Source organism: Lepus europaeus, chromosome 7 (assembly GCF_033115175.1).
Source record: "Lepus europaeus isolate LE1 chromosome 7, mLepTim1.pri, whole genome shotgun sequence".
Classification (NCBI taxonomy): domain Eukaryota; kingdom Metazoa; phylum Chordata; class Mammalia; order Lagomorpha; family Leporidae; genus Lepus; species Lepus europaeus.
In genome coordinates, this window is record NC_084833.1 from 67586680 (window position 1) to 67607668 (window position 20989).

The window sequence follows — 20989 nt, forward strand, 5'->3', positions numbered from 1 at the left end:
CCAGTGGTTCACTCCCCAGATGGCTGCAAGACAGGGCTGGGCCAGACCAAAGTCAGGAGCCTGGAATTCCATCTGGTCTCCCTCATGATTGGCAGGTGCCAATCTTTAGCTGCTTTCTCAGGTGCCTTCGCAGAGTATTGGATCACAAGTGTAACAGCCAGAAAGAACTAGAACAGTGTTCATATTGGATGCCGGCATCACAGTGGGCAGCTTAATCCACTGTACCATGCCACTCCCACCCTTTTCTTAAAGACTGTTTACTGGAAAAACAGAGTTAAAGGGGGGGGGGGAGGGAGGTGAGGAGAGAGAAGAAATGATAATCTTATATGTAGGCACTACTGTAAGATCATAGAAACAGAAGTGATCAGCCAGGAAGGCAAAAGAAAAAACTCATCACAAAGGCAATAATCAAGGTGGGCTTGTTCTTTGAGGAGGGATGTGAGGGATTAGTAGTAAATCAAGTCGAACAGAGGCAGGAGAGAGATCAGCACAGAGGGATCAATGTGAGCACGTTAGAGAAAAGGCATGCACTAGTCAGGGTGTCAGCCCAGTACACAGGAGAGGTAGACACAGGTCAGCAAACACAGCTTTGGGATCTCTCTTTTCCAGAGAAGTTAGAAGAGGAGCTTCAATTTGATCCTCAGGGCAGGGGGAAACCACTGACAATTTAAACTGGAGAGTGATAAAATCCAACGTGCATGGCACTCAGACAAGGGCAGATGAAAGGAAACAGGAAGCTACTGCTGTAGCCCAGACAAAACAGGATGACGGCCTGAAGGAAGGCAGTGGCCATGGCAAGGAGAGAAAGCTCTTTTTGCCTCAAGCAACTCCCACTGACGGAGGCAGGGATGGTGCAGGAGCACCAGCAGGCTGGCTCTGACATACCGTGGAGCTCAAACCGCACTCTTATTTCTGAACAGTTTCTGACTAATTCTCAATGTCCCCAGGTCCAGGGCAATCACTCAAAGAGAGGAAGCTGGCATAAAAGTTAATCTGTTTCAGCTGCTAAACTATCCCCCACCCCTTCTCACCAGGAATAATGGGACGCAGCACTGGAAAAAGGAGCATCTGGCTGCACTGAGCCCATCCCTTCCCCGGCTGGAGCTGTTGGCTCATCCTTGGAAATCACAACAATCAAGAATGGAGAATCGTTCTTTTCATTATCCCAGTGCACCCCTCCCCTAACAATGGTGTGATTTGTGTTATGTTTTCCTCCATCACTGCCCCCTCTGGACCGCTGCACAATGGAGATGCTGTGCCCCAGGGGCGGCCAAGGATGTGAGCCCCACAGCCTCTGAACACGTCTTCAAGGGTCAGGATGCTCCTCTGGAAGAAGCCCCGTGGACAAGAATCACGTTTTAAAAGACCAAACATTAACTGAAAGGAATAGGGAGGAATCACTTTTTTTCCTCCATTAAATGAGCAAAAAGATTTTAATGACACTTTCCAGTGATGGCATGGGTGTGATAAAACAGACACTCTTAGGCCGGCGCCACGGCTCAATAGGCTAATCTTCCGCCTAATGGCGCCGGCACACCGGGTTCTAGTCCCGGTCGGGGTGCCGGATTCTGTCCCGATTGCCCCTCTTCCAGGCCAGCTCTCTGCTGTGGCCAGGGAGTGCAGTGGAGGATGGCCCAAGTCCTTGGGCCCTGCACCCACATGGGAGACCAGGAGAAGCGCCTGGCTCCTGGCTTCGGATCAGCACGATGCGCCGGCCGCAGCGGCCATTGGAGGGTGAACCAACGGCAAAGGAAGACTTCTCTCTCTCTCTCTCTCTCTCTCACTGTCCACTCTGCCTGACAAAAAAAAAAAAAGACACTCTTGTGCTACAATGACTTTGGAAAACAATTTGGCAGTATTCCAAAAGCCTTAAAAATGTTCAGCCCTTTTTGTCCAGTAATTCTTAACTTTTGACAACTGATTTAAAGGGAGTAATTAAAAGGAAAGAAAAAGATACCTGCATCAAGATGCTGACTGCATTACTAATAGGGAAAAAACAGTAACATTTTGGGTTAGGGTTCTCCCCTCTTTAATTTAGGCTTTGTGGTGTTGATTGCTACAGCTCCTGATAGAACGGGATGCAATGAGAGGAACTGGAATTTCACTCTCATACACAATCAAAAAAAGATCTTTCTATAGAAATAATTTATTGGGGGGGGCCAGTGCAGTGGCATAGGTTAGGTCTTTGCCTGTGGTGCTGGCATCCCGCATGGGCACTGGTTTGAGTCCTAGCTGCTCCACTTCTGATCCAGCTTTCTGCTAATGGCCTGGGAATACAGCAGAGCATGGCCCAAGTACTTGGGACCCTACACCCACATGGGAGACCCAGAAGAAGCTCCTGACTCTGCCTGAGTGAACCAGTGGATAACAGACTTCTCTCTCTGTAACTCTGCCTCTCAAATAAATAAATCTTATAAATAAGTAAATTTTTAAAAAATAATAATTTATTGGGCCAGTGTTGTGGTGCAGCTGGCTGAGCCACCACTTGCATTGTAGGCATCTCATATCAGAGTGCCAGTTTGAGTCCTAGCTATTCATTTATGATCCAGTTTCCTTTAACATGACTTGGAAAGGCAATCGAATATGGTTCAAGTACTTAGGCCTAGTCCGTGGAAGACCAGGATTGAGTTCCTGGCTCCTGGCATTGGCCTGGCCCAGATCTGGTTGTTATAGTCATTTGGGGAGTGAACCTGTGCTCTGCTTTTCAAATAAATAAAGCTTTTTTTAAAAAAAATTACTGTACGACTAATCACACTTGCAAAAGAGCTACACTGCTAGCCTTCTAATAGCACATTTTTAAAATGCACTTACAATAGTTGATTCATTTACCCATTTAGTACTCTACTGTATATTAGGCATGGTGGTAGTGCCTGATAATTTAGTAGTTAACAATACAGGCCTGGTTTGTGATGTCAGAGCCTACCACTTACAGAGATGTCAATAAGAAACAAGTAATTAACATACAGCATGTTCAATATCCTTGCTGAGGGATTAGAAAACACAGGAAGAAATTAAGGAATGTAGACCTCATTCTAAGGACAATAGAAGAGGGGAAAAGTGGGGCCAGCGCTGTGGCGGAGCGGGTAAAGCCTCCGCTTGCAGTGCTGGCATCCCATGTGGGCGCCAGTTCAAGTCCCGGCTGTTCTGCTTCTGATCCAGCTCTCTGCTACGGCCTGGGAAAGCAACTAAAGATGGACTGAATCCTTGGGCCCCTGCACCTGCATGGGAGACCTGGAAGAAGCTCCTGGCTCTTGGCTTCAGATCACCATAGCTCTGGCCGTTGCAGCCAGCTGGGGAGTGAACTAGTGGATGGAAAACCTCCCCCCCACCTCTCTGCCTCTCCTCCTCTCTTTGTGTAACTCTTTCAAAAACGTAAATAAATCTTAAAAAAAAAAAAAAAAAGAAAGGGGGAATAGTATGGCTGGATTTGCATTCTGGAAAGATCACTCTGTTGTGTGAAGAGATGAAGAAAAGGAAGACTAGGGTCAGGTGTATCAACTGGGAGACAACTACTGTTCCTCAAGAAATGATGGTAGCTTAGGCTGGTGGGGAAATGGAGAAGAATATGCAAAAGAAATATTTAACACCTAGAATCAACTTCTTATTGATTACTGGAATGAGGCAGGTAGCCAGTGAAAACAAGGACTTCTAAAGTTTTTTCTTGAATAAAAAAAACTGAGACAAGTTTTGTGGCACACAGGATATTTGGTACAGGGCACTTAATACAATGATCTTAAATATTTGGAATCGGAAAATCTTTGACATCCTTGTGGAGATTAACTGCTGCTCAAAGTTCATACAAAGGCCGGATGTATATTTGGATGTCATCAGTGTAAGCAGATGGTAACTGAAGCAATGGGAGTGGATGAGATCACTCCGCCCCAGTAGTAAGGACTGTGAGAATGGAAACCAGGGGAGAGTCTCCCCACACCACTCCTTCCAGGAAGCTTCCTACAATCATCCACCCACCCCAGCTGATGGAACAACTTCCTTCTATGGTCCACTTCCCCTCCTGCTTGCACTGATCACCCTGTTCTCTTTGTTGGCTGACTTAGCTACTGCCTGAAGATTTTAAGTCACTTGCAGGCAGGGACCATGTCTCACGTGTCTACACTTCCAGCTGATGGCAGTGTCTGAAGCACAGTGTGTGTGTCTAGTTTGGAGAACTGATGCCTGTAATTAAGAGATACAGCACAGAGTACACCACATTTCCTCTAACTCCTCTTACTATATATACATACTGGAGGAGGGAGAAGACTATCTTTTAAGCAAATTTAGATTCTAGACAAGTTCAGAGAAATTCTACATTTATATAAAAATTACATTCTTGGGGTGTTTGGCACAGTGGGCTAGGATACAAGTTGGGATACTAACATTTCATAGTGGATTCAAGTCCCAGTTCTGCTTCTAGCTTTCTGCACACTCTTGGAGGCAACAGGTGACATCTGAAGTGGTTGAGTCCCTGCCACCCACATGGAAGACCCGGATTCAGTTTCCAGCTTTTGGCTTTGGCCTAGCCCAGCTCTGGCTACTGTAGGCATTTAAGGAGTAAACCAGTAGATTAGAGATGTCTGTCTCTCTGCCTCTTAAATAAACAATATTTAATTTTAAAAAAAACCTTGATGAAATGTTTGTTTTAAAAACAAGATGTATTCTTAAAATGTGAAATAATCTCTACCTGCTATCAGGTCTTTGGTCACGGGCATACACTAGTATACCATGATACGCGTGGTATCCTGCCTTCCTCCGGGCTGATCTTAGCGTACTCATCTGGAACCCACCCAAGAGAAGCTCCTTTGGACAGCTGCTTTGATGTAACTTTGACCTCCAAAGCAGGGACTTATTAGCTTAAGAGATTTATATAGACTTGAGATGGTCTCTACCAACGAGTGGACCTATAATGTTAGACAACACGGACCACTAACAGAGGATGGCACAGATGGTAAATGAGATAAAATATTGGGAATAAGTAAAATTAAATATTTATATTCCACTCTGACAAAAGAATAAGTACATTAGGACAGAGGAGAAGGAAATCTTAGGGAGTACAACGGTGAGAAAAAGAAACACCGATGGCTAGCCTTTCAGGAGTCAGGGACAGATAAAGATACACACAAGAGCCTCCCACAGTGGGAAGGGAAGGGTTAAATGACATGTGAGGAATTCTGTTAAGTGTTGTTTACACAGTTTCTCATTATTTACCATACTCTTACAAGGTAGGAATCTTTATTTCTATTTTCTAGATGGTGTAACAGGCTCAGGGAAGTGGAATCATTTCACCAATAGCTCAGTGAAAACCAAGTATTTTCCAAGTCCAGAGGACTGTGGAAATAAAAATTATGCTTCTGGATAAAATTCCCTAGAAAGACGGTTACTTGCATTTTCGTTTACGGCTTTGGCTGTTGAATCTGGTCACTGAATTTATAGTGATGGGCCAGAGTCAGCTTGTACCAGCTCATGAAAACTGTTAAATTTTGGGGAATTTTACATCTCAGTTGACTTCACACTGGTAGTATGAATCAGCCATGGAGAGAATATGTATACCATGCAAACTGGCAAATACGACCAATGAGGTCTGCTGCTTCTTTTCTTTCCCCGAGAGCCTGTCCTTACAGATTCACCAGCACACAGCTGGAGAACCTAGAGGGGCAGGGGATGACTTCCACCTCATCTGTCAAATCCTGCCTACTGGTTCTTCTTGCCTCAAGACTGTGCTGAGAAGGATTCTGAGACTTTGTGTGTGGCTACCCATCATACAGAACCTGCCGAAACCAAGAAATGATGTCTCTCACAGGTGGGAGAGGCGAAGTGACAGCAGCTGAGCCACATCCTTACCATCTCAGACACATCCCAACGCTTTACAGAGACCCAGAAGGGAAAGCGTGTGCCTGAAGCCACAGAATTGATTAGTGGCAAAGATGAGACTAGAAGCCAGGTAATCTGACTCCTGCTGCAGGCCAGCACAGAGACCATCCAGCTGAGGCTCCCCTTGGCTTAGCAAGCATTTCTATTAATATATTGAGCAACACTGGGGTCACAATGACCACCGAGCAACAACACTGCAGAGGGCATACACACAGAAGGATGGATGAACCAGAGTAAACCTGTGGTTCTTTCATCCCTGGGAGTTACAGATGCTTGTGTTCTAAGAATTTGGTATCTTTACTCTGATGTGCCTCCTTCCTGACCACAGCAACAACAGTCAGCCTAAAGTGTGGGATTTCTAAGAATCCTACAACTTAGCAACAACCACTACACTGTAAGCTGTCAAATCACAAGATATAGATTATATTTCAGCAGCAATTTTACCACAAAACATGACATTAAAGAGACTTCAAATTAAAAATCCACAATTATCTATACTGAAGCCATTTCTTGTTTATTTTTCTCTCTTTTCAGTTTTTAAAGATTTACTCATTTATTTGAAAGGCAGAGTGACAGAGGAAGGGAGGCACAGAGAAATCTTTCACTTGCTGGTCTACTCCTCAGATGCCTGCAATAGGTAAGACTCGGCCAGGCTGAAGCCAGAATTCCAGGCAGATCAACCTAGGAGAGGTAGGAACCTAATCGCAATTCCATGAGCATTAACAGTAACCTAAATCTAAAGTGAAGGAGCCATGACTCAAACTGGCATCCTGAAAAGGAACGCAAGGTGCCCAAAGTGGCCGCTTAACCCACTGTGCCCAATGTCTGCCCTGTGTTCCTTTGGTTTTAAATATTATAGTTTTGAATAAGTTACATGGCTCAGGAATTAAGAGGTACAAAATGGCAAACAATATCAAGTCTCCCCAGCTTAACCCCAGTCATCCTGTTCTGCTTTGTGGAGATAAACCACTGTTACCAGTTTCTGGTATTTCATTTTAGAAGTTTTATACAGACAGACAGACAGACACACACACGTACACACTCACTTAACAGTAAATGTGTATATATTTCCTCATTTAATATAAATGGTAGTATATATCCTTTAGTATCTTAGTATACTATATGCACCTTACCTTTTTCCACTTAAATTATTCCACGTCTGTATCTAAAGCAGTTTTCATGGAAACTGCTTCCAACCTTGTGAGAAGGACAAAGTGTTATGATTCCATTTTCCTCCAAATGTCTGATCCGTAGTCACATCACAACTGGATGCCAGAGCAGCGCCAGCACACAGAAGCGCCATTTAAGTGAGAGCACTGCTGAAGCTCACCCTGACAAAATTTTAGGGGAACTGTGTATCACATTTATTTGGAATTCCTTATAAAATGAAATGAAACAGTCATCACAATCAGTTTTTTAAAAATGGCCAAAGAGCAAAAAAAAAAAAAAAAAAAAAAAAAAGGCCAAAGAGCACATAACTGAAATTATGGGCATGAAAAACTTTGAAGGGCTTTCCAATTGAAATAAAGAATTGTAACTTTAATTTTTTCTGCACTATCTCTTCCAACCCATTTACTATCATTTGTCTGTGAAGGTTTCTGCATCCTTCTATGAGCTTCTCAAGGTCAAGGTTCATCTTTGTATTCTCAGAATATCAGAATAGGCTCTTAACAATTTTTTTCCTTTTTTAAGATTTATTCATTTCTTTGAAAGGCAGAGTTACAGAAAGCAGGGGAGAAGCTGAGAGACCTTCCATCCACTGGTTGACTCCCCAAACAGCCGTAATGGCCGGGACTGGGCTGAGCTGAAGCTAGAACTTCTTCTGGGTCTCCCACGTGGGTGCAGTGGCCCAAGCACTTGGGCCATCCTCTGCTGCTTTCCCAGATGCATTAGCAGGAAGGAGCTGGATCTAAAGTGGAGCAGCTAGGACATGAACCAGCGCCCATATGGGATGCCAGCGTTGCAGACAGTGACTTAAAACTCTACCACAATGCTGGCTCCAGTAATTGTTCTTAAAACTGATAAAATGTTGAAATCATCCGAGAAGTAACTTATCTTTCAGTTTGCTACCCTCAAATATGTCCAAAGTAGATTCAGTAATATTTCCCCATAAGCAATTTTTACAGAAAAAAAATATTGTAACCTTGTTGAGGATTTGTTGGAAGTGAGAGGAAGGCCTAGAAGTGGAAATGCCAGAAAACAGTGGAGGGTGAGGGGATGAAGGCTAAGGAGAAATGGAGTACAGTTAAATGAGCTGAGACTCCTCCTATGCTCTTTAATCATGGTCGATAAAGTCACCCTCTTAGTTTATGTTCTGTCCTGAATCCAAACACATCATGTCTATTGTGTCACATATGCATGGCTACAAACATGCACTGGGAATCTGTGCTGGACGCACAGCAAACACTCAATAAAACTACATATGGCCTATTTTTACCCCTAGATTGTATCACCAACACTTCCGAACATGTTGCCTTCCCCTAACAGACTGTAAGTAATTTCAGGGGATCATGTTTTAATTACGTTCTGCATCTTAATGGGTCAAGCTGGGAATGGTTAGAAGGAGGAGGGAAGTGATCAAGAGATGTTTCATGTGAAGGTAATAATATCTGAGACAGTCTTAAAGGATGAAAAATATTCCCAGAAGCAAAATTTGGGGATAACATATGAAGAATGGATGAAAGAAAAAAAAACTATGAACATAAAGGGGGGGAATGTCATTACAATTCACAAGGTAGCAATGTTCATCAAGTGACAGGAAATAACATACAAACACCATGCTTCCAGAGCATAAAGGGGCCCAGGAAAAGATGAGACTGGAAGGGTAGGCTGAGTCCCAATCACAGTGAGTCTTTTTAAAAATGTACTAAATGGCTGCACTTTTGCCTTGAAAACCAAAAATGGCAAGCCTCAAAATCTTGAGAAGAATATGATAAAAAGAAAAGTAAATAGAATTTAAGTGCAAAACAGAGCTGCGTTTCTACCTGAAACACTTAATACCCAGCAGTATAACTTCAGAGAAGTCATCTAATTCTTTTAAAGATTTATTAATTGATTAATTTATTTGAAAGGCAGAGAGATGGAGGTGGGGAGAGAGAATCTTCTATCCACTAGTTCAGTCCTCAAATAGCCACAATGGCCAGGGCTGGTCTAAGCTGAAGCCAGGAGACTGGAACTTCATCCAGGTCTCCCATGAGGGTGACAGGGGCCCAAGTACTTGGGTCATCTTCTGCTACTCACCCAGATGCACTAGAAGGAGCTGGATCAAAGCAGACCAGCCAGGTCTCAAGCTGGCATTCTGATATGGGATACCAGTGTCATAAGTGGCAGTGTAACCAACTGTGCCACAACGCTGTCTCCAAGTAATTAATTTCTTTGCACTTTAATTTTCCTCTGTAAGATGAATATATGTATCACAAAGAAATGGATGTTAAAGAGCTTTACTGGTTGGCAAGTACAGCATAAACATTAATTGTAGAAGTCTTACAACCTCATTGAATATTTGTTGGTGGTGAGAGGAAAAGGTGACTTCTCCTGGAAGTGGAAGAGTCAGAAAGCGGTGGTAGATGCTCATTCACATGTGCAGATGAGGACAAACCCTATCACCCCTACCTGCAGACCCAAGGACCTGACCTAGGACTCCTGCCCAAGGAGCGAGATTCTCAGGAATGCATATACATATGAATCACTAGGCACTCTTGAATACAACTTACTGGGTCCATAATCTCAATGGGATGACCAAATAAACTCCTGTAGTCTTCCCAAACAGCATTCCATTAAGCAGACAGACAAAAACACTAAGCCAAAGGGGTCCTTAAAAAGGACACTATGTGTGAGATACTAATCCCAGGGAAAACTATGTGGGGATAAATATGAACTCTGTAGTATCTTGAAGGTTTCTGTCAATCTGAAGGTGTCTGAAAAAAATAAAAATTGATTTTATAAAAGAATGTGATAGCTTCAGCATGGATATAATAATAATAGTGAAAAACTGTAAGTAGCACAAACATCCATTCAAAGAATGGATAAACAAACTGGAATATTCATGCAGTGGAATATCACTCAGTAATTAAAAGGAATAGCCTGTAAACATATTCTACAACAGGAATGATCTCAAAAAGTATGCTGAATGAAAGTAGACTTAGTAGATTCCGCTTATATGAGATTTGAAAACGGGCAAAATCTGTCTACAGTGGAGGAAAAAATCAGAACAATGGCTGCTTCTGGAGAATGGGGGTGAGGTTGGTAATTATCTGGAAGGGACATAAAGATACTTTATGGATTTTTTTTTTTTTTTTTGTAGTTTGACAGGAGCTTGACTTACACACTTATCAAAACTCAGAGAATGCTCTAGTAAGAATTGCATATTTCACTCCTAGTAAATTTTCCTTCAATACTGAACAAACATGGAACTCTAGTGTAATCTAAAATGTGTAGGTAGAAATGTATGTATTTATTTAAAATGCTTTAAAAAAAGATGGATAATAGACAAAGGGATGAATATTATCATAGGTATTTAATACAGCAAGCACAGTAAAATATTAATGGCAGAATCTAAATCATTGATTACATGGGTGTTTCCCGTAAAATTCTTTCAATTTTGCTTAAGGTTTTAAAGTTTTTCCAAAAAGGCATTAAGAAAAATAAAGAATATTTTGGGGTCTTGTGCTTAGATTAGGTAAGTAGGAAAAGAGAGATTATAGAATTTAAAAGGCAAGGCTTGTAGGCTTTTATATTAATAAAAACTTAATACATTGAACCTAAATTTTTCTTTTTATTTGAGAGAGCAGGTGAGTGAGAGAGCGCCAGACACAGATAGACAGATGGAGACAGTGAGACAGAAGACTGTTGGTTCATTCCCAATGAACTATAGGGAAATCCCAATGAACTATAGGCTAACGGGGAACAAAGGTAGAAGCTGGGAACTCAATCCAGGTCTCCCAGGTGGGTGGCAGGAAGCCAACTATTTGAGCCACTGCCCTGCCTCCCAGGGTTCATGTTAGTGGGAATTTGGAATAAGGAGCTGCAGCCAGTTATCCAACCCACACATTCTGAGGATACAGACTAGTCCAAACACCCACTAGTCCAAACAACCCACAAGGACCCCACCACGGTACTTTTTATATGTAAACAGATGTCCTCTTCATATGCATCCTCATTTGATTACCCAATTTGACTTAGGTACCGCTCATCTGTTCTCCTGAGAGCAGCTTCTTCTGAGCATCTTGGCATGCCCTACTAGGGGTGGCCAAGGTGAACTCCCTGAAAGCAGGACTTCCTTTCTTTCTTTCTTCCTTTTTTTAAAAAAATTTATTTATTTGAAAGTCAGGATTAGAGAGAGAGGGGAGGGGGGAGGGAGGGAGATAGGGAGGAAGAGAGAGAGAAAGAGGTATCTTTGATCCACTAGTTCACTCTCCAAATGGCTGCAACAACTAGGGCTGCGCCAGGTGGAACTAACACAGCCAGGAGTTTCTTTGGGTCTCCACATGGGTGCAGGGGCCCAAGGACTTGGGTCATCCTCCACTGCTTTCCCAGGCACTTTAGCAGGAAGCCAGATCTGAAATGGAGCAGCAGGGACTCAAACCAGCAACCATATGGGATGCCGGTGCTACAGTCTGTGGCTTAACCCGCTTCTCCATGGTGCTGGCCCCAGGACTTTCTTTTTTAACTTGTGTTCCCTTTGCCTAGCACAGTACATTTGTCCATCAAAAGGTGGTACTTGAAAAAGTTCATGGAAAACTAGCAGTGAAAGTTATTTTATAATGGTGCAAACATTTTTGAAATCCACACACAGGTTTTTCACAGGAGGCATTTCCTATAACTTTCTGAACAGCCCATATATGTATGGATTTAAAAAAAACTTTTGCACCAAAATAAACTTATTTTTAATTTCAGTTTCCTCCTCATAGAGTAGGTACTTGTTTACACATAGAATGTGTACATTGTTACAACATAGAATGTTCTCAACAACTACAATGTGAGCTGGTGAGGACAATTAGACTCTAAGAAGATATGGGAGATTTTCCATAGAGACATGTGACTTCACAGAAGTGATTCTGCATAAGAAACAGTTACTCAGGTGCAGACACACTGTTTTCTGGATTTCCTCGTTGAGTTTTTTTTTTTGGACAGGCAGAGTGGAGAGAGAGAGAGAGAGAGAGAGAAAGGTCTTCCTTTTTGCCATTGGTTCACCCTCCAATGGTTGCCGCGGCCAGCGCGCTGTGGCCGGCACATCATGCTGATCTGAAGCCAAGAGCCAGGTGCTTCTCCTGGTCTCCCATGCTGGTGCAGGGCCCAAGCACTTGGGCCATAGCAGAGAGCTGGCCTGGAAGAGGGGCAACCGGGACAGAATCTGGCGCCCCGATCGGGACTAGAACTTGTTGTGCTGGCTCTGCAGGTGGATGATTAGCCTATTGAGCCATGGCGCCCGCCCTCGTTGAGCTTTTTGTCCTGTTATTCCTACCTGAAACACCTTCTAGATGAAGCTAGCTGGTATGTCCTATGGTTTAGCTTTCTCAATCTCTACTCTACTGCCCTTCTAGTTAGACATTTTGTAAATAATCACTGCTAACATGAAGGACCCTTATGGGGGAGAGGGACAAGAAACTAGGCCTGGGCAAATATCAGGGGCTTCTTAAGAGGTTAGATGTTCCTCAGAGTCTAGCGGGCAGGACATTCTCTGGGAAGGAAAAGTCAATCCCCTTCAGAGAACCTCTAGGCACGCCCAGAGCAGAACTGCCCCTCCGCTCCGGGAAACCTCTGGGCACGACCAGAGCAGAGCTGCCCCTCCCCTTCAGAGAGTCTCTAGGCGTGCACTTATGATGTCACTGCGACCGGCCAATCCTGTAACACCTCAGCACTCTCCCTCAGCATTCTCCGGTATGCTAATTGTCCCTCCGAACCAGCCAATCCCGTGCCACCTCTGCATTTTCCACCAGCACTCTCCACCAGCATTCTTCGTCAGCGTTCTCCCATATGCTAATGGTCCCTCTGAACTGACCAATCCTACGCATGCGCATTAGGAATATGCTAATTCGTTGCCTATATAACCTGTGTGAAACTGCCGCTCAGGGCTCCTCACTACCTGAGGTGGGGGCCCGTTTGCGCAAACGTTCAATAAAAACCTCGTGCTTTTTGCATCAACTGGTCTGGAGTCTGGATCTTTGGGCGTCCTCCTGAGCAAGTGGGCATCTCTGCAACTGAGAGGTCCAACAAACAGACTTTCTTGAAGTTAATCTGGCCATTTGTACTCATATAAGACTTGTAAGTCACAAGGGGGTGAAGATCATCTACCTGCTCCGTTTTGACTGTTTCTTGTGTCAGCTGGCAGCTAGACATGAACCTGTTACACAATGGGATCATCTCCAGCTTCCTGTGTGCCATGGAACAGTTGCATGTGTAGCTTCTCAAATCTGAAGTCCCAATCCTAGATCACAGCTGTGAAGTGGGGGTGGGTGGTGTTAAAGTGATCTCTCCAGTGAGGCCTGGGAGGTCAACTGGGGCGCTCCAACCCAGAAGACACAGCTTCAGATCTCCCTGCCATTTGGAAAGCATTTGATTAGAATGTATCTGGACTGCTCTCCATTTCCTACACTGACTTCTGGGTATAAAAATCAAGAAGCACCCAATCCAGCTCTCTGACATGGCCTGGGAAAGCAGCAGGCGATGGCCCAAGTCCTTGGCCCCTGCATCCACGTGGGAGACCCAGAAGTCCCTGGCTCCTGCCTTCAGATCAGCGCAGCTCCGGCTGTTGTGGTCAGTTGGGGAATGAACCAGCGGATGGAAGACCTCGCTCTCTCTCTCTCCCTCTCCCTCTACCTCTCCTTCTCTCTGTGCATAACTCTGACTTTAAGATAAAAATAAATCTTTAAAAAAAAAATCAAGAAGTATGAGGGGCCAGCACTGTGACATGGGCTAAGCCTCCGTCTGAGGTGCTGACATCCCATACGGGTGCTGCTTCTAGTCCCAGCAGCTCCTCTTCCCGTCCAGCCCTCTGCTATGGCCTGGGAAAGCAGTAGAAGATGGCCCAAGTGCTTGCATCCCTGTACCCATGTGGGAGACCTGGAAGTAGCTCTTGGCTTTGGATCTGCCCAGCTCTAGCAGCTGTGGCCATTTGGGAAATGAACCAGCAAATAGAAGACCTTTCTCTCTTTCTCCCCCTCTAACTCTGCTTCTCAAATAAATAAATAAAATCCTTAAAAAATAAAACAAAAAAAGAAGTTTGAGTGAGCAGGGAAGGTCCCTAGTTTCAGTGTTATTAAACGGCAGGGCTAGCACTCAGGCACACATCTTTCGATACAAATCTTCTATTTTAAAGATCAACGAAGTCAGAATTTCAGTTCCTCAAAAGCTAAAAAATGTTTAAAAGCTATCACTGTACAACACAAGGAAATGTTGTCCTTATCATGGAAAACCTCCTTCACCCAGTTTGAGGTCCTTGAGGTAAGATGGACAGTGCTAATGTTGCCCTGGGCCTAGAGAGGGATTACAGAGGGCCTGGGCCAGCTCAGATCAGAGCAAAGTCACAATGGACAAAGCGGGTGGGGGGCAGAGGCGGAGAAGGAAAACCGGTGGCTGCCACCACCGTCTGGCCACTAAGGCAGCCCTTTATCTCCTCCACCATTGTTTACAGCTCACAGGACACCATCCGGACCTAATAAATGAAAGTGTCCATTGGGAAGGGGAAAAACACACACATGCCCCCCTCCACACACAAAAGCACATTTGTGTCAGGCAGCCTGAGAGGCTGACACACACCAAGGGCTTGCCCCTCCTCCCTTCACTCCTAGAGAAAGACAAGAAAGGCAGCTTTCTGGTATTCCACAAAGTGGGGAGGCTGTCGCAGGGAAGAGAACAAACCCTGCCCAAACTGCTGACTTGATTCATCCCCAAACTGACACAATGTGGGGAGGAAGACTTCAGGAAATGGGCAGATTATGTCCAAGAAAAGATTTCCTGCAAGCAGTTAACGGGAAACTTACATGAAAAGCAGGACTAAAAATACACAGGCTGTTGGAAGCAAGTGGTGAGGGCCCCTGGGTTTTCAAGAAGTGGTGGAGGAAGCTACCAGGCCTGGGATTCCCCCTGCCCATCAACTTAGTGAAATCAACCTAACACAGGCTTTATACATAAGGAAAAGCCCATGGGTACCTGTTGTGATTTAAATTTCAATGTTTATGGAGTCCTCACTGTGCTTTAAGCTGCATATTCATGTAAATCTTCTAGCACAGAAAGAAGGTATCAAGGCCCTAGTGCCTCCATACATAGCTTGATACAAATGATGGAGACACAGCTGATATCCCATGTTTAAGTGAATTTTGGGGGCCACTGTTGCAGCATAGCTGGTTAAGCTGCTCCCTGCAACACTGGCATTCTATATTGGCGATGGTTCCAGTCCTGGCTGCTCCCCTTCTGATCCAACTCCCTGCTTATAATGCCTGGGAAGGCAGCAGAAGATGGACCAAGTCCTTGGGCCCCAGCACCCATGTGGGAGACCCAGATGAAGCTCCTGCCTCATGGCTTCCACCTGGTCCAGTCCTGGCCATTGCAGCCATCTGGGCAGTGAACCAGCAGACGGAAGATCAATCTCTCTCTCCTTCTCTCTTTGTAACTCTTTGAAGTAAAATAAATTTTTAAAAACAAGTGAATTTTGGTTATCAAGGGATAAACCTCACAATTTGAGAGTCTAGGAAAATTTTAAAGAAATGAAAATTTGCGTAGAGGTTGCAGCGGAATGCAGGAAATTTATTTGCCCTTGAGGTAAATAAGTAATAGCTGTGACTTAAACAGCAGAGAAATAAAATACAACATTAGGAGACTAAAAGATAACTGTTAGGGAGTTCTGCTTGTTGATTTCGAGAAAGAACCTTTTTGTAGGGATCTAGGGGCAGAAGGAAGCACATGGAGTTCCCTCATGCCTCATGGTGTGAGCAGAAATGTGAAGACAAAGTTTGTTTTCAGAGCCTAAGTTCCCCTTCTCTTATACCTACAGAAACCTAATTATCCCATTTACTGAGCCCAACATCAGTGCAAACTCAACATCCCTGAACAATGATGGATCCAGAATCTCACAGTTAATGGGAAAGACACATGCTACAAACAACAGAAGGCAGAAGGGGCTACACTGGGCTTTGTTTGTTTTGGAGCCTGCCTGGGACCCTGGCACACCTTCCAACACGCTCACTGCCCTGCCGTCCCCATCAGCTCACCCCTCACCTAGCGATTTACGGTCCGCACACCCAGACATTCTGGGCCTCAATTACAAAGGAACATCTTATCACTATCATCCTCCAAACACAGACACATAAAGATAAGCTCTTCCTCCAGGATTATAATGAATAAATTGAGGGCAGACTTTTAGGTGGCATATTTCTGTTCTCAGTGGGACCCAGATGTGAAGGCACACTGGAAAACAAAATGTAGGTGGTCCTACGTGATTAGAGTCTAGGGAGACCAGGGAGGGAACACATAAGTTTTCAGCATGGGTGAGCTAAAATCTCCTTTTGTTGTAAAACCTCATGGATGTTTTTGTTGCTGCTGCTCATTTCATGCTGACTTCTTGGCAGTATTTGGTGTAGCTGAACATTCTTTCTTTTCTAAACACTTCTCCTAAATCCTTGGATTATCTGACATCACAATTTCCTGCATCTCAGAGCTCCTTTTCAGTCTTTGCAGGGATCTTTTTAAGGTTTATAAGCCCCAGGACTTTATCCTTATCTTCCTCTTGTCTTAGTCTACACACCATGCTCCTTGGTGGTTTAGATTTCTCTCATCCTACACGGCGCTCCCAGCCTTACATCTCCAGAGTATGTTTTAGGATCTACTGGGCATTCATAAATAAAGCTGATACCTTCACCTCCATTTGGTTCTTTCATCCTATTCTCTAGGACAGAAGGGAGAAAGGACAATTCACTGGCACCTCAGTCTCCAAAACCTTCAGGAATTGCTTTATAACACAATCAGATAAGAGTTAGGATTCTGTGTTTTGTCTATGGATATCTGCATATTAAGTCAATTTTAGACTTTGGAAAAATGAATACCACACCTGGTATTTATTGCTATATTTAAACAACAACCACTACTAAAAGTAAAAAATGGACAGGAATAAAAAATATGGGAAGAATCAAGTGGTGAAAGGGGAGGAGAAATATGATGTTAGGAAATTCTAGGTATTTGTGCAGTCAGAAACAAAACAAAACACCAGGAAATAATTGGATCATGACCTGAGTCATATAAACTGACCTACTTTTATTTCTATTCCTAAAAAGTCAGGATCATGAGCCAGAGAAGAAAGATGCTGGATTCAACGGCTCAGAAATCTGTGATAACTCTGGCATCTACATTTCACTGTGGGCTTTTGATGACTATAGCACTAGTGGGGAACACTGGCGAAAGAACCTTAGATTGGGGGGATGGCATTGTGGCATCAGTGGGTTAGGCTGCTGCCTGTGACACTGGCATCCGATATAGCTTCTGGTTCAAGTACCCACTGTTCTACTTCTGATCCAGCTCCCTGCTAATGCACCCAGAAAGCAGCAGAATATGGCCCAAGTGCTTGGGCGCCTGTACCCTGTACTTTAGGAGACCCGGATGAAGCTCTTGGTTCCTGACTTTGGCCTGGCTCAGCACTGGTCATTGCAAACATTTGGGAAGTGAAGCAGTGGATGGAAGATTTCTGTCTCTATAACTCTGCCTTTAAAATAAAATAAATCAAGCTTTAAATTTAGAATGGATAATCAGCTTTAATGCTCCTTGCTAAGTGTTCATTTAATATCTTTGGGTCTTAAGACCCCTACACATGCTTAACATTCAGCCTTAGCAGAAGATCAGACAATCATTTATACCTCAGTGTAGATTTCAATCAATGCATTTGATTTCCTCATCCAATACTGTTTGCTTCTTAAACCAAGAACTGAAAAGAAACAAAGGCAGCAGCAGAATCTGTAAAAGGCACCAGAGAAGCTACTTTCCTAGGGTTTCCTTTTTGCTGCAGTCTCAGATACAATACTGAGGAGTCAGAAGGTTGTGCCCTATGAGGAAGTGGGGCAGGGACAGGCATTTGGTGCAATGGTTAAGACACTGCTTAGGATCCTTGCACCCTCCCATCAAAGTGCCCAAGTTCAAATCCCTGCTCCATTTCCAATCCAGCTTCCTGCAAGTATGCATCCTGGCAGGGAGCTGGTGACTGCTCCAGTAAGTTGAGTCCCTGCCACCCACCTGGGAAACCCAGATTCAGTTCCTATCCTGGCTTTGGTACAAGACAAGTGGTGGGCATTTGGGGAATAAACAAGTGGATGGGAAACTCTCTCCATTCCACTTCCTTGCATTTCAAACAAAATGAAAAGAAACAATAAACAGAAAGTATGGCAAAGCTAAGTCAGAATCATGAGTATGGGCATTTGGTGTACTGGCTCAGATACAGCTTGGAATGCCTGAAATCATAGTGCCTGGGTTTGAGACCTGGCTCCACTTCCAATTCTAGCATTCTGCTAACGAGGATCCTGGGAGGCATCACAAGTCAAGTTCATTGGCTGCTGTCACCCATGTAGGAAACCTGGATTGAGTTCCAGGTTCCTGACTTTAGCCTGGTCCAACCCCAGCTGTTGCAGATGCATTTGGGGAGTGAACCAGCAGAAAGGAGATCTGTCTGTCTGTCTCTGTCACTGCCTTGCTCTCCTTCCCCCTTCTTCATCTTTCAAATAAAATGAAAATAAATTCATTAAATTTTTAAGGCCTTAATTAAGAAGAGGAGAGAAAGTAATTAAAAAATGGATTAATATACTTTATCCCCTGACAATCCATATCATTCTCTTAGGGAGGAAGGGTAAGAAGATGGAAGTTAGGGGCTGGCACCGTGGCACAGTAGGTTAATCCTCTGCCTATGGTGCCGGCATCCCATATGGGCACCGGTTCGAGTCCTGGCTGCTGTTCTTCCAATCCAGTTCTCTGCTATGGTCTGGAAAGCAGTAAAAGACGGCCCAAGTCCTTGGGCCCCTGCACTTATATGAGAGACCGTGAAGAAGCTCCTGGCTCCTGGCTTTGGATCGGCACAGCTTCGGCTTAGCAGCCATTTGGGGAGTGAACCAACGGAAGGAAGACCTTTCTCTCTGTCTCTTCCTTGTCTGTAACTTTACCTCTCAAATAAATAAAATCTTAAAAAAAAAAAAAGAATGAAATGGTCTGTGGATATCTATTGAAAAAAAGAAGATGAAAGAGAGAGAATGGCAGAGTACTGAACAAAATAAATTAAAATTCTCTCTCAGAGCAGAATAGAAAGGGACTACTGCTCTAGTCCAAGAGAAGATAGTTAAAAAAAAAAAAAAAGTAGAGAGAATGAAATCTCACGGAAGAGTTAGGGAGAAAGCTGCAGAGGAAACTCCATGCAAATTAGAGGGACACTGTAGATCCACACGGAGGGTGTGGATGTGCACAATTCAGGACCCCAGCAGCCGAGAGCCTTAGCTTTGGAGAATGGGGTGAGATCACATTGTAGCTGCCCACGCCACTAGCGATAAAGCTGTGAGAAGAGCCTGGTGTGAGCCCGGCTTGGAGCCCAAGGGGGGAGAGTGTACCCTCCAACCTAAAGGAAAAAGGGGGGGAGGGGCATGTCTCTCTCCAAGCACCCAGCACCAACGTCTTTTAACTAGCTGAGAGGGTGGGTGCCACTTTGGACATATGTAACAGCTGCGCCAGCTTGTGTCTGTGAGCCCAGCAACCAGCTGGAGGGAACCCATGAGTCTGCCTGGGAGAACATACAGGAGGCTTGTGTGCTGGGATGGACTGTGAAAACACTGCGGCTGTGTGGGAGGGCACAGGGTATGGCAGGGTCTCTGAGCAGTCACTGGGCAGCTATACATGCTCAGGGCTCCCTGACTACCTGGTGAGAGTCATGGCCGTGGGATCTGTGCTCACACTGAGGACTGTAGGGATCCTTTGTATGGTTCTTGTGGCAGTGCAAATTAATACTGCACCCTCTGGGGCTAGTGCCCAGGCATTGGTCTCCTTGGAGGAGAGGGGGTGAGCATGAGACTACGCCAACAGAGCTAATCAAACCTTCACCTCTGATTAAAAAAGAAAAAAAAAAGTATTTACCACACCCAACTTGGGAGTCACCTTGGACATTCCTCTCACCCTGGAGCACTGAACAGAGCTCCCAGGTCACACCCAGCACACCCCTCTGTGTATTCACCTAGAGAGCAGATACTACTAAGCCACAGAGGCATAGTCCAAAGATAAAAGTCATCACAAGGGAAAATCAACAATTCACAACAACAAACATCTCCACAAATGCCTAAAAATAAACGCAGAAATTAAAGAAACAAGAATAAGGAAGACAACATGATGCATCCAAAGGAACACAACAACACTTCAAAACTAGAATATGAAGAAGAGATAGAAGAAAGACATGATGAGAAAAGATCATCATCATGACACACAGTTAAACTCTCCACAGTAAAACATAGAGAAGAGATTCTAAAATGTGCACCAGAGAAACGCTGGATTATTTTCAGAGGATCTCCAACTACAGTCACAGTGGACTTCTCATCTGAAACCCTACAGGCTAGGAGAGAATGGCAAAGCACATTCCAGGTCTTAAGAGAAGAACTGTCAACCTAGAACACTGTAGCCTGCAAAGCTCTCATTTATGAATGAAGATAAGATAAAGACATTCCATAACAGAAATTGAAAGAATTTATCACCACTCGTCCAGCCTTACAAATGATGCTTAAGGACGTACTACACACAGAAATAAAGTCAATTTTATGAAAGGAGGTGAAGGCAGAAAATCTCCCAGTAAAAGTACAAAGGAAATCCAAAGTAAGTAGGAATATTTATAGAAAAATGGCAGGGCCAAGTCATTACCTATTAATAGTCACCTTGAATGTAAATGGCCTCAACTCTCCAGTTAAAAGGTGCAGACTGGTTGAATGAATTAAAAAACACGACCCATCTATTTGCTGCCTACAAGAAACACACCTCAACGATATACGCAGAACTCTTTACTTAGTATAGGGTTAATCTTCTGTGTATAAAGTTAATTGAAAATAGATCTTAGTAAAAAATGAGAATGGGAATAAAAGAGGGAGGAGAAAAAAGGTGGGAGTGTGAGTAGAGTGTGAAGAAT

The 20989-nt window shown here is 44.0% G+C and overlaps 1 protein-coding gene across 2 annotated transcripts in view; it reads right to left on the minus strand.

Moving 5' to 3' along the window:
* Positions 1-20989, minus strand: part of GAB2 (GRB2 associated binding protein 2) — a 193231-nt gene that overhangs the window by 92932 nt on the left and 79310 nt on the right. The gene's annotated exons all lie outside the window — the stretch shown is intronic.